Source organism: Elgaria multicarinata, chromosome 2, assembly GCF_023053635.1.
Source record: "Elgaria multicarinata webbii isolate HBS135686 ecotype San Diego chromosome 2, rElgMul1.1.pri, whole genome shotgun sequence".
Lineage (NCBI taxonomy): Eukaryota > Metazoa > Chordata > Lepidosauria > Squamata > Anguidae > Elgaria > Elgaria multicarinata.
This window is the reverse complement of record NC_086172.1, coordinates 49,774,997-49,786,060: the sequence shown is the minus strand read 5'-3', so window position 1 is coordinate 49,786,060 and position 11,064 is coordinate 49,774,997.

The following is an 11,064-nucleotide window of genomic DNA, read 5'->3' as shown; positions in this document are numbered from 1 at the left end:
AATAAAAATAGAAAAAACCTCATAGATCACATACAAGAAAATATTCCTATCCTACTCTCAATCAAAAGCCCTACTCTCAAAATAGCCTGGTTTTGTCCCATCCACTCAGTGGATGGGACAAAACTATGATCAAGCTTGTTTGTGTTCTACATAGCTTGAATCGGACTGAAATAGTATGTTACAAAGCTCCCTTATTGCTTTTCTCCAGGAGTGTGGTATCACTGCTCTGCCCAAGCCACAACACTGCATTAATTTTTAAATGAATAGCAGAATTCCACAATGCATGTGCATAATAAAAATGCCTTGTGTCATACATGCATGATTTGTTTTGACCTCTTTCCCTACTGAAAAAGCTCACAACTATTCATCTACTTGTGGAGAGATAGCCGCCCAGGAGAAATGATGACTGTCATGGAAATTGTTAACCTTTTTCAAATCTTTATAACGAACATAACCAGTTGCAAAAGAGCCAGGGCTCCTATACCCCTTAATAGATCTGTAAATAGGGGGTGTCAACATCTTTTCTCAGCTCTGCATAGAAACGAGCACCTGCTGAAATGCCCTCTTCTACACAATATTAAAGGCATGGGAGGCCTGTTCTTCTTTCCATAGATCATCCTAAATCAGGGACGAGCAATTTGAGCCCTCCAAATGTTTTGGCTGTCAGCTCCTCACCATTGGCTACGCTGTCTAGGGCTGACAAGACATCAGGAGGGCTACGAATTGCGCCTCCCTATCCTAAAAAATCTAATAACCATAGATGGTATAAGGATTAAAGGTAAGGTGGAGAATTCTATTTTATAATACTTTAAAGCACCAGCCTTCTTATGCCAGGGGCTATGTTAGCATAATGTTTCCTAAACATAAGCACTGCCAGACTGGGTTACTCATAATTTTCCTAATTCAGAAGTCACTGTCTGTGCCAATGACCACAATCATCGTTGGAAGCATCCAGGAAACAAGGGAGTTTGTAGTCTGATATCCAGCTCCAAGATTGGGAGGTGGGGGGCGGGGAGGGTAAAGAAAAAGATTATAGGATATTTTGAATTGGTATTCACATTGTGCCCAACCCAGCTAGTAAAAAACTTCTCTCAGTGCTCATGCATTTATACAATCTCCTATCTACAGGGGCTTTGGCTATTTGCTGTCACAATTTTCCATTGCAATTAGTGTAACGGGCTAATTTGTACTAGATGAAAAATTCTTTCTTTCTCCCCCCCCCCCCCCCGGCTTTTTTTTTAAAAAGCGGCTGGCTGTAAGTTGCATTTGTGTGCTCTCGTGTTCCAATGTTTCATGAAAAGGTGCATTGTGATTCCCTGCTCATTCTCCTCACACCTTTGTGGCCCTGCTATAAGTCTGAGCCTGAAACTGATGCCATTTTCACATGCTTTGAAACTACACACCTTGCGTAATTATTAAGTAGTGTAGTCCAGTTTGGGCCTGGTTAATCCTTGGCGTTATCAGATCAGAAGTGCAATACTATCCCACTGTAGTGGAGTCAAAGTTAATGACAGGGATATAAGGTTTCAGTGTAAGGGAGCTATATCTACGATACCTACTTAAGATGACTCTGCATGTGCAGTTGCTTTTTAATTAAGTTGTGGGTTGTTATGTTATTTCGGGCCTCTCCCATGCCAGCACAGCACAGAGGCCACGCCTCTCAAATATTTAGGGAAGCATCCAAATTCACTAAGGTAAAGCGGTATCTCAAATGATGGAGGGGTCCAGGAGTTGCCTGACCTTATGGAAAGGAGGACAGGACTCCTGTATCTTTAACAGTTGCATAGAAAAGGGAATTTCAGCAGGTGTCACTTGTATACATGCAGCACCAGATGAAAACCCCTCTCCATCACAACAGGAGCCCTGCCCTATTTTGTATCTGGTCAAGAGAGCAGGGCTCTTGCAGCTTACCCCAGGAACATCATCGCTTCAAGTGACAGACAGTATGGCTCTCTTGAGAAGGAATGCTTGCATGCAAGGAAGGACTCCTCAGGAGAAAGTGACTCCTCAGGGGCAGGGCTTTGACCTGAGAGCTTTAATGTACTGCAGCTGAGCCCTGGGTGGGGCAGCAGGCTTTGGTGTTAAAAGCCTCCAGTGTCTGCCTAGCTGGTATTGGAAACAACCCCGTTCTTTCAGCTCCTGTACCGTCTACCTTGCCTCCTGGACCTTGCTCTGTGATAAATGTTCCATGCTATTGATCCTTGGGCTCCTTCTTGACTCTGGTTCTGGACTGTGTAATGTATCTGTGTGCCAAACTGTGTATTGATCTCTACCTGCTCTCTCAATCACTCTTGCCTTAGCCTGATCCCCCTTAGCTGACTGCTTGCCTGTGCTTTGACTTTTTCCTGTTGTTTTGACCACTCAGAGAGCACCGATGTGCTTGAACATTTGCTAGCTTCATTGTCTTGCTTGAGTATTTGCTAGCTTCATTGCCTTGTTTCTTGGTTAGCTATGCGCTCTAAGTCTACTGTGGTCAATGCAGGACAGTTTCTGCAAGGTTGCTGCATTGTGTGGTTTCAGACCACCCCCTTCAACTTATTCATTTATGAATTTTTTGAAAAGGTACAATCTTAGCTATATTTCTGGTATTTCCCATATATTTATCTATTTCTTAATTTATAAAGGGATTAATCAATTTCAATTACTTGTTAACAACAGAATGTTTTATGCAGATATTGCATAAGCACTAATAATAATATATAAATATAGATAATATAATGAATATATATGATGTAATATAATATGAATATATAATAACAATGACATAGAATCCAGATAAAAAATTGGATCCCTCAGATTTGTGGAAAAGCTTAAAAAGATGCACCAACTAATCCACCAATGATAATTAAGACAAGATGTAGTCTGATAAATCTCCTTGGGTAGGAAATTTCACAATAAGGATGCCACCACCAAGAAATCCCTAACCCAGTGTATTCATAGTAATATGGAGCACAATCTCTCCTAATTATTTTAATAGCATTCCTAGGGACCAAGCTATATTTGTATTTTCAGGTTGGGGAGGGGGAATAATTCTTTTCTGAATCCAAATTGCAGGCAACTAAAATGTGGGAGTTAGCTAGTGTTCTATTTAATGATACATTTCCCAGCAAGGAAAGGAGGTATGTCATCTCTCTTTTCTTACCCTCTTCAAAGCCTCCTGGCTCAGGCACCCTCCTCACCCATGCTATGAAGCTCTGCAGCCCCCATATGCTACAGAGCTCCACCACACAGCACATTGTAAGGAATCCCAACACTACCGCAAATGCCTCATACCTCTCTACTTCATCTACCTCAAGATCCACACATGAGCCCAAAGTGCTGTGAAGCCCACCTGCCAGTGTGGTGTAGTGGCTAAGGTGTTGGACTGGAAGTTGGGAGATCCGGGTTCTAGTCCCCACTCTGCCATGGAAACCCACTAGGTGACTTTGGGCCAGTCACAGACTCTCAGCCCAACCCACCTCACAGGGTTGTTGTTAGGATAAAATGGAGAGGAGGAGGATTATGTACGCCTTGGGTTCGTTGGAGGGAAAAAAGGTGGGATATAAATGTAATAAATAATGGGGAGGGGAGAGGAGGAGGGAGCCAGCATTAGCTTCCTAGCCAGTTCTTACCTTGTTAGTCAGTTGCAGGCAAGCAAACAGCCTTTGGCTCCCTCAGACCAATGTGACATGAAAGATGTCTTCTGCATCACAGAACACTGTTTCTGCTCCCTTTCTGCTTCTCTTCCTCCTCCTGATTTCACCCAAGTGCCAATGGCGCAGCTACCAACATGTCACCCATCCACCAAAAGAATACAAGATAAAACTAATTTTTAAAAACCACACAGATATCTGTGGCTACTGTGGTGCCTGCAGGCACTACTTCGGGGGGCCATGTTGTATGTCTTCATAGTTCTACAGTGTATATTTAGTAACAGTACTTTCAACTACCATGCATAATCCCTAGGAGACTTAAAATTCATCTGAGTAACATCACACAGCTTTAATGTTCTTCTCAGCAGAGGTCTTAAAAATCTGAACACATACCATGTCCACATGGGCCTAGGCTACAATGGCAGCTAATTGCAAATTAGCAGTAAAAAGAAGAGCAATAACTCTGCCAATTTTCCACAGGCAAAGTTGTCGACTTTAACGAAGTTGTTTACTGTAATGTCAGTTTTCCATAAGATCAGCATTTCCATTTCTTGTAACTTTGCAAAACATCAAAGATTATTGGTATTATTTTTTACATCTGTGGATTTTCTGGAAGGAAAGACTGAAATTTCCTGCTAATTAGAATCGTTTGACTTTGCTGAACCCATATTTGGAAGCAGGAATACTAGATGGAAACTGCAGATTAAGCTACTGTATTTTATTTGACTTTTAGATTGTGCATTTTCTATCCCATGTATCTTGCAAAAATGTAACCCTTAGGAGTAGGGCCGGCCCTAACATTAGGCAGAGTGAAGCAGTTGCTTCAGGTGGCAGATGCTGGGAGGAGGCAGCAAGTCATTGGAGAGAAAACTGAGTGCCAGCCGGGCTGCTCTGTGCCCCCTAAGCTAACCGGCTCCTTCAGGTGCAGTGGACGATGCTGATTCATTGCCAGTGTTGAAAAAACAGTCCAGTTGGCTTTTGTACATAGAACAGGAGAGAGCGCCATATTTTCCCAAATTGTCTCGGAAGCATCTAAATGGAATGAATTTGTATTTGAATACCATCATGGTATAAGATAATGGCCAAATAAAGCATGATTCAGGAGATGCATGAAGATCGGGAGATACAACTTCCAGGAATAGTTTCTTTTTCTAAAAGTAGTCACTGAGTCCCCTGATTAGGGTTGGTGCTGCAGTAATCAAGGACAGAGGAGATCTATGCCATGACCGCAATCCAAACTGCCCTCCTCCAAAGCTACTATTGGCTGCAGGCACTTGTATTGTCCGTATGGACAGCTAATTAGCAATAAAAATATGTAACCTTTCCTTATAGGAGTCTCATAGGGGACAACCTCTATTTGCAGGGTTGCCAGAAGATTATCCCCTATCTGAAGGGCTGCCCTGTCCATTTCCAGTTTAAAGATAAAGAACCATAAGAAAGGAAAGCAGAAACCTTGAAGTTGCCCATCCACAGGAAGCAGATGGACAGCAGACAAAACAAGCACACACACAGTCACTTGGGGCGTTTCTAAATATATATTTTTTATCCTACATCTTTACCAAGGCTTCTGCTTCTGGATTCCTTGTGGCATTAAAATAAGCTCCTTTACATGTGCTTTTTTCCAGGGGATTTCTTTCTCTGCCATTCTATATGTTTCGTTATTCAGCCACTAGATGGTGTTGTGGTATAATGCAATTGCACAATTTCATGAGACTTGCATTCCACCATTTCTAAATAATACCACACTTTTCTCCTTAAGGGAAAAACAGAATAATGGTTGCAAAGCACGGGAGAAGCCCTGGAGGATGACAATGTCATAGGACCCACAAACTACCATGAATGAGAAAACATCTGCCCACAACAAAAGGCTCATGTAGAAAGGCTCTTGGTTGCAGTCTTTTGCTCTGTTATGAGATGTGCCATGTTTCCATTTAAATTATAATTTTTTAAAAAATTGCATCTATCCATATAAGTTAGCATATTCCAATTTGACACACATCCATCTCCCATTTTTTGGTGATGCATTTCCTCTTTTGGGGGGATACATAAGTGGCCATCCTAGTTGGTTGCCAGCCCTCTTCCTCACCACACCCCATTTTACACTTTACCAATGGCTGTGACTAGAGTGGGTAGTAGTTTCTGCTGGGCCTTGTGGCCACTTCCCAGGGAGACCTTGTGGGTGCTAAGGCTAGAAATGCACATGGATGCCTGGATCCCAACTGCTTTTGGAAGCTAATATTGGAGAGCAAGTGCCAGGCCCGATAATCTCTGCAAAATCAAGATCATGATAGAGGAACAATGGGAAGGCAAGGGAGAAACAAAATGCCTGATCTTATTAAAGCTCAATGAGTTTTGAAATGCATTTTTCCCTTCTCTGGCAGCAATCTGAGAGTCACCAAGAGCCAAAGAGTCCAGTCTCTCAGATTGTCCCTGAAGAAGAGAAAATCTGTTAAGGAAGGAAGATGAAATAAATGCTCAATGTCTTCTGACTAGTAGTGCTATGAGCTCAACTGGAGTTACTTTTGAGTAGACATGTATACGATTGTGCTGTCAAACATCTTTGAGAGCTGTTTCCCCCTTGCCTTCTCATTGTATGTACTGCCTTCCCTGATTGCTTCAGTTTCTTATCTGTTTAATAGACACCCCAGTGCCTTGGAATCGTCCAGAAACTAGAAAGTCCTGGTGCAGGCTCTCACACTCTGTCTGATGTGGGAAAACATGCACTGCTGCCTTGCATCCCTTCCCCTCCCCACACTGCCACTGCATTACACACACACACACACCATCTTCTATTACACACACCCTTAACTTTCCAGCCATTGCTGTCACACCGGCTCTATTGAGAGCTGCGGAGTTGGAAGAAGTAGCCCCCCAGATCTTGCAAGAGCTGAGCGGGGTCTCGTGACAGCCTCCCAGCCACACCGTCTGGCCACAAGACTCCCAAAAGGGGAACAGATAGCCAAATGCCACAGAAAGAGAGGGGCTGGCAGAACTCTCCCACTGGAGGTTGGTAGGGCAGTGTTGGAGGCCCCTCCTAGCTGTGAAGGACCAGGATGCAATGCAATTTGCTGCTGTTCCAGCTCTCTGCCTGATGTGGGTGCCTCATCTTACTTCCTGGGTGGGCCAGCCCTGAGGCTAGGATATCGAAATAGCAACTGTTGGAGAGAGCTGTATTCAAATTCTCTCCCAGTCAAGTAACTGCTAGACACTTCTGGGTGTATCACACTCTCCTAGACTATGATGAGAATAAAGTTGTGATTTTATTTCATTTTCTGTATATAATAAGCTCAGTATTATTGATAGACATTGTAGGAATTCCAGACTTTGACGAATGTGAATATATTGAACCTGTGTGAATAGTACCGAAATAAGTGCCATTATGTAAGGAATTAGACCTGACTGTGAATTAATACAGTGCAGGAATGGTTCCCCCCTCCCATTTTACTACTTCTTTTCTCTATACCCTGTGAATAGAGAATATGTGCAGGTGAAAGGGGGAGTGCCTCACCTATCATAGCCTTTTATTTTTTTGTGATAAATTTCTAGCATCCAAAATCATAGGTTCAGTTCCATAGATCATATACACAATGATTCATTTTCTGACCGCAGTGTCTCTGGCTGTATTTGCACATACTGATAAAGCAGGATTCATGGCTTATCATGAATGGGGTCATGCAACCCATTTGCTCCTCTGATCACAAGCAGATGACTAAACCAGAAATTATTAACTTAGCACAATGTCCAAACCAGGAATCCATCTTATGCTGGCTTATGATCCTGGTTAATTTACCTTCCCACATAAGTGGGAGTTGAATGGGCTATGTGCATTAGTACACAGCTAATCCATGATAATATTAGCGCCTTCTCCCCTACCAACCTGCCCGGTCATTGATGTCATCTAAGGGTCTGCTCCTGGGGGTTCCATATAGATTCATCCTCCGATTGGAGTCCACCAGGGGAAGAGCCTTCAGTGTGGTGGCTCCCCTCCTATGGAATTCTCTGCCACTGGAGGTCAGGCAGGCTCCAACTTTGTACTCCTTTCAGTGCCTCCTGAAAACATCTTTATTCCAGGAAGGCTTTCCTAAATATCCAGCCTTGAGTCACTGTATTTGCTTCTTTTAAAATTTGTTTAAAGTATTTTATTCTCTTTTATTTTCATTTTATCTTGTACACCCCTCCGAAATTTTTCAATGGGAAGTGGTATATAAATATTCTAAATAAAATAAATAAATAAATAATAAACCAGGAATGGTTTATAGTTATGTGTGAATGCAGCCACTGTTTATATGCTGTCATTAATAATTGTACTTCTAAGCTAAGCAGGGATGCTTCATTTCTTTACTTTTTCCAGTTTAGTATCCACCACTTACTGTTTCTTTTTTAATTACTTGGAGCAGAAAGGACGAACACCATTCATGCTCCTTTCCATTTTAAAAGTTAAGTAAAGAATGAATGTTAACTTGCAACTGGCCTATAAAATGAAAGAAGGCATCTCAGGATCTGTAGTGGCTGGACAGTAAATTTAATTTACTTTCTTTATCCCTCTGAATTCACTGCCACTTTGTAGGATGCAATATTTTCTCCTTCCCATCCCCTTTCTTTTATTTTTAATCTGAAGGTCTGAATCTTGATAATCCTTTGGGGCTCATCCTAGTTCATCCTGGGCTTTTAAAAATAGAAACATGTGAAGAACAGGGGCGTAGGTAAGCTCTTACCTACAAGAACTTAGGTTTTGTCCATAAGGCACACATTCCTGTAGCTTACTGGCAGGGCTTTATTTGTTATTCTTTCTTTTCCAAATGCCTTGTAGAACTGTGTGCTGTGGTGGTCCAGCGTGAATGCACAATTTACCAATGGCTTCTCCTCTGAAGCATTGTGCACCAGTTCAAGAGACGCCCTGCGCAGAGACCAGGTTCCTGACAAAGTTCTCTTGGCTGATACACATTTTATGTTTTATACACACACACACACACACACACACACATATCATATGCACACCTACTGAATATAAATGCAGAGGAAGAACTGGTTAGACAAGAGTGTGCCGAACAGGAATGAGAACAATAGTAAAGTAAAAGCAAAACAAAACCTGAAAACCAAATTTTAAAAGTGAAATATTATATTCCCATCGTCACTATTATTATATCAAATCTCTTGGTAACCAGTCGCTTCCTCTTGTGGAAATAATATGACAAGAATCAATGGCTTGGTATTTATTTATTTATTTGTTTATTACATTTTTATACCGCCCAATAGCCAAAGCTCTCTGGGCGGTTCACAAAAATTAAAACCATAATAAAACAACCAACAGGTTAAAAGCACAAATACAAAATTTGTGGTAGAATTGCATATATCCCAAATAATTCTTTACTCCTTTACTAATGTTACAGTCAGATCAGACAGCTAAGTAGTTAGTTCTGTGGAGTTAACAGCACAGGTCCAAGACTACATCTTCATGCATTATAGTTTTCTACAGGGTTGTAGGAAAAGTTATTTACTGAATGCAGAGCTCACCTTAGACAGCTGGTCCTGGAAGCTAAATCCAAATGATTCTCTCCTAGAGTTTCTGCAGTAGAAGGACCAGGAGCTTATAAATGATCTAATGTCTTTCCACCACTTTGGGGAGTCCTGCAGTGTGTGTGTGTGTGTGTAAGTAAGTATATTGTATATCCCCATTGGTTGCTCACTCACCAAGTGACAGAATGCTCTATATGTTTCTGTTTGGCTCACTGGAGCTCAGGGCAGGTGGAGGCCTCAGAAGAGGTTAAGGCTATCAATGGCTGCTAGTCATGATCCAGTATCAGAGGCAGTATATCTCTTAAAACCAGTTGCTGGGGAATATGAGCAGAAAGGTGCTACTGCACTCATATCCTGCTTGTGGGTGTCTGTATACATCCTGTTGGCATTGTGGGAAAAGAATACTGGATTAGAATAGGCCTTTGGTCTGATCCAACATGGCTTTTCTTATGGGTTTAAGAGATCAAGTCTGGCAGCTGAAATTAGCTAGAGTAGGGATGGGTAACCTGCTGCCCTCCAGATGCTTGGGGCTACTACTCCCATAATCCTTGACTATTGGACTATTGGCATGCTGGCTGGAACTTGAGTGTTGTAATCCAAAACATCTGGAAGGCATCCCTGAGCTAGAGAATCCGAGTCTCAGATTCCATGTAGCTGCTCAGTCATGCCTCCTCCATGTGCTGCTGTATCCACTCATCTGCTTTGTGGATAATGGAAGCCAAGGAAGTGACTAGAGGCCACAGGGAAGTGGGTGGGAGGGGAACACTACAAAAGTGCCTCCAACTCATCCATGTCATTGCTGTGTTTCTGCTGCTCCTCCTGTTGATCTGTTATCCAAAACCCTCCAGCAGTAGCAAGCTCCACTGTCCTACTGCAGTGTCGGAACCACAGGTCCTATGGTGGTACAGATGGCCCTGATTTCCTGCACAAATGAGTCTTTCCAAACTCTGGGACTCCAGAAACAGGCTGTAGCCAGTGGAGGCTGGTGGCTCCTACTGCAGTGGGACAGTGAATACACCCTGGGTCAAAACTCTAAAGGAGCTATCCAAAGTGCTGAACCCTATTTCCAAAATGGGTTCAGTGCCTTTAGAGTTCTGATTGAATCTCAGAGCTAATTTACCACCATCCCCCAATGAAATAGGAGCCACCAGTCTTCATTGGTTGTGGCACAATACACTCTAGTGTGATTTTCATGTATGTTAAACAGTCTGGTGTACTTTGCTTTTCCTACAGACACAGAATCGTAGAATAGTAGAGTTGGAAGGGGCCTATAAGGCGATTGAGTCCAACCCCCTGCTCAATGCAGGAATCCACCTTAAAGCATCCCTGACACATGGCTGTCCAGCTACCTTTTGAAAGTTTGTATTGTGGAAGAGCCCACAACCTCCCTAGGTCATTGGTTTCATTATTGTACTGCTCTAACAGCCAGGAAGTAAAGTTTAATGTCTGTAATGTATCTGACACTTGTGGTGTGTCCTTTCCCATTCACGGTCATCTTTCATGTGAACCTCTACTTACTAAAGCAGCCGTCCCAACCTGGTGCCCTCCAGATTTGTTGGAATGAAACTCCCATCATTCCCAGCCAGTGATCCAACACATCTGGAGGACATCAGGTTGGGGAAAGTTGTACTAAAGATTTAAGAAAAGTTAGCCTTCTATGCAATTAGGTGACTAGACCAAGGGACCACATTTCAGGTGGCACCACAAGGGAAGGGCTAATAGAGGATGGCATGAATCTGTGCCTGAACAGTGCAGCAATACTTTCTAAAGCAGTGGTGGGGAACGTCTTGTAACCTGAAGGCCAAATTAGGTTTCAGAAAAGCTACTGGGGGGTGGGGCACATTTCAGTAGTGGCTGGGCTGGAGGCAAAGGGGGCAGGGTCAAAACCAGAAGGGGAGGGGCCAAAATACAAAAA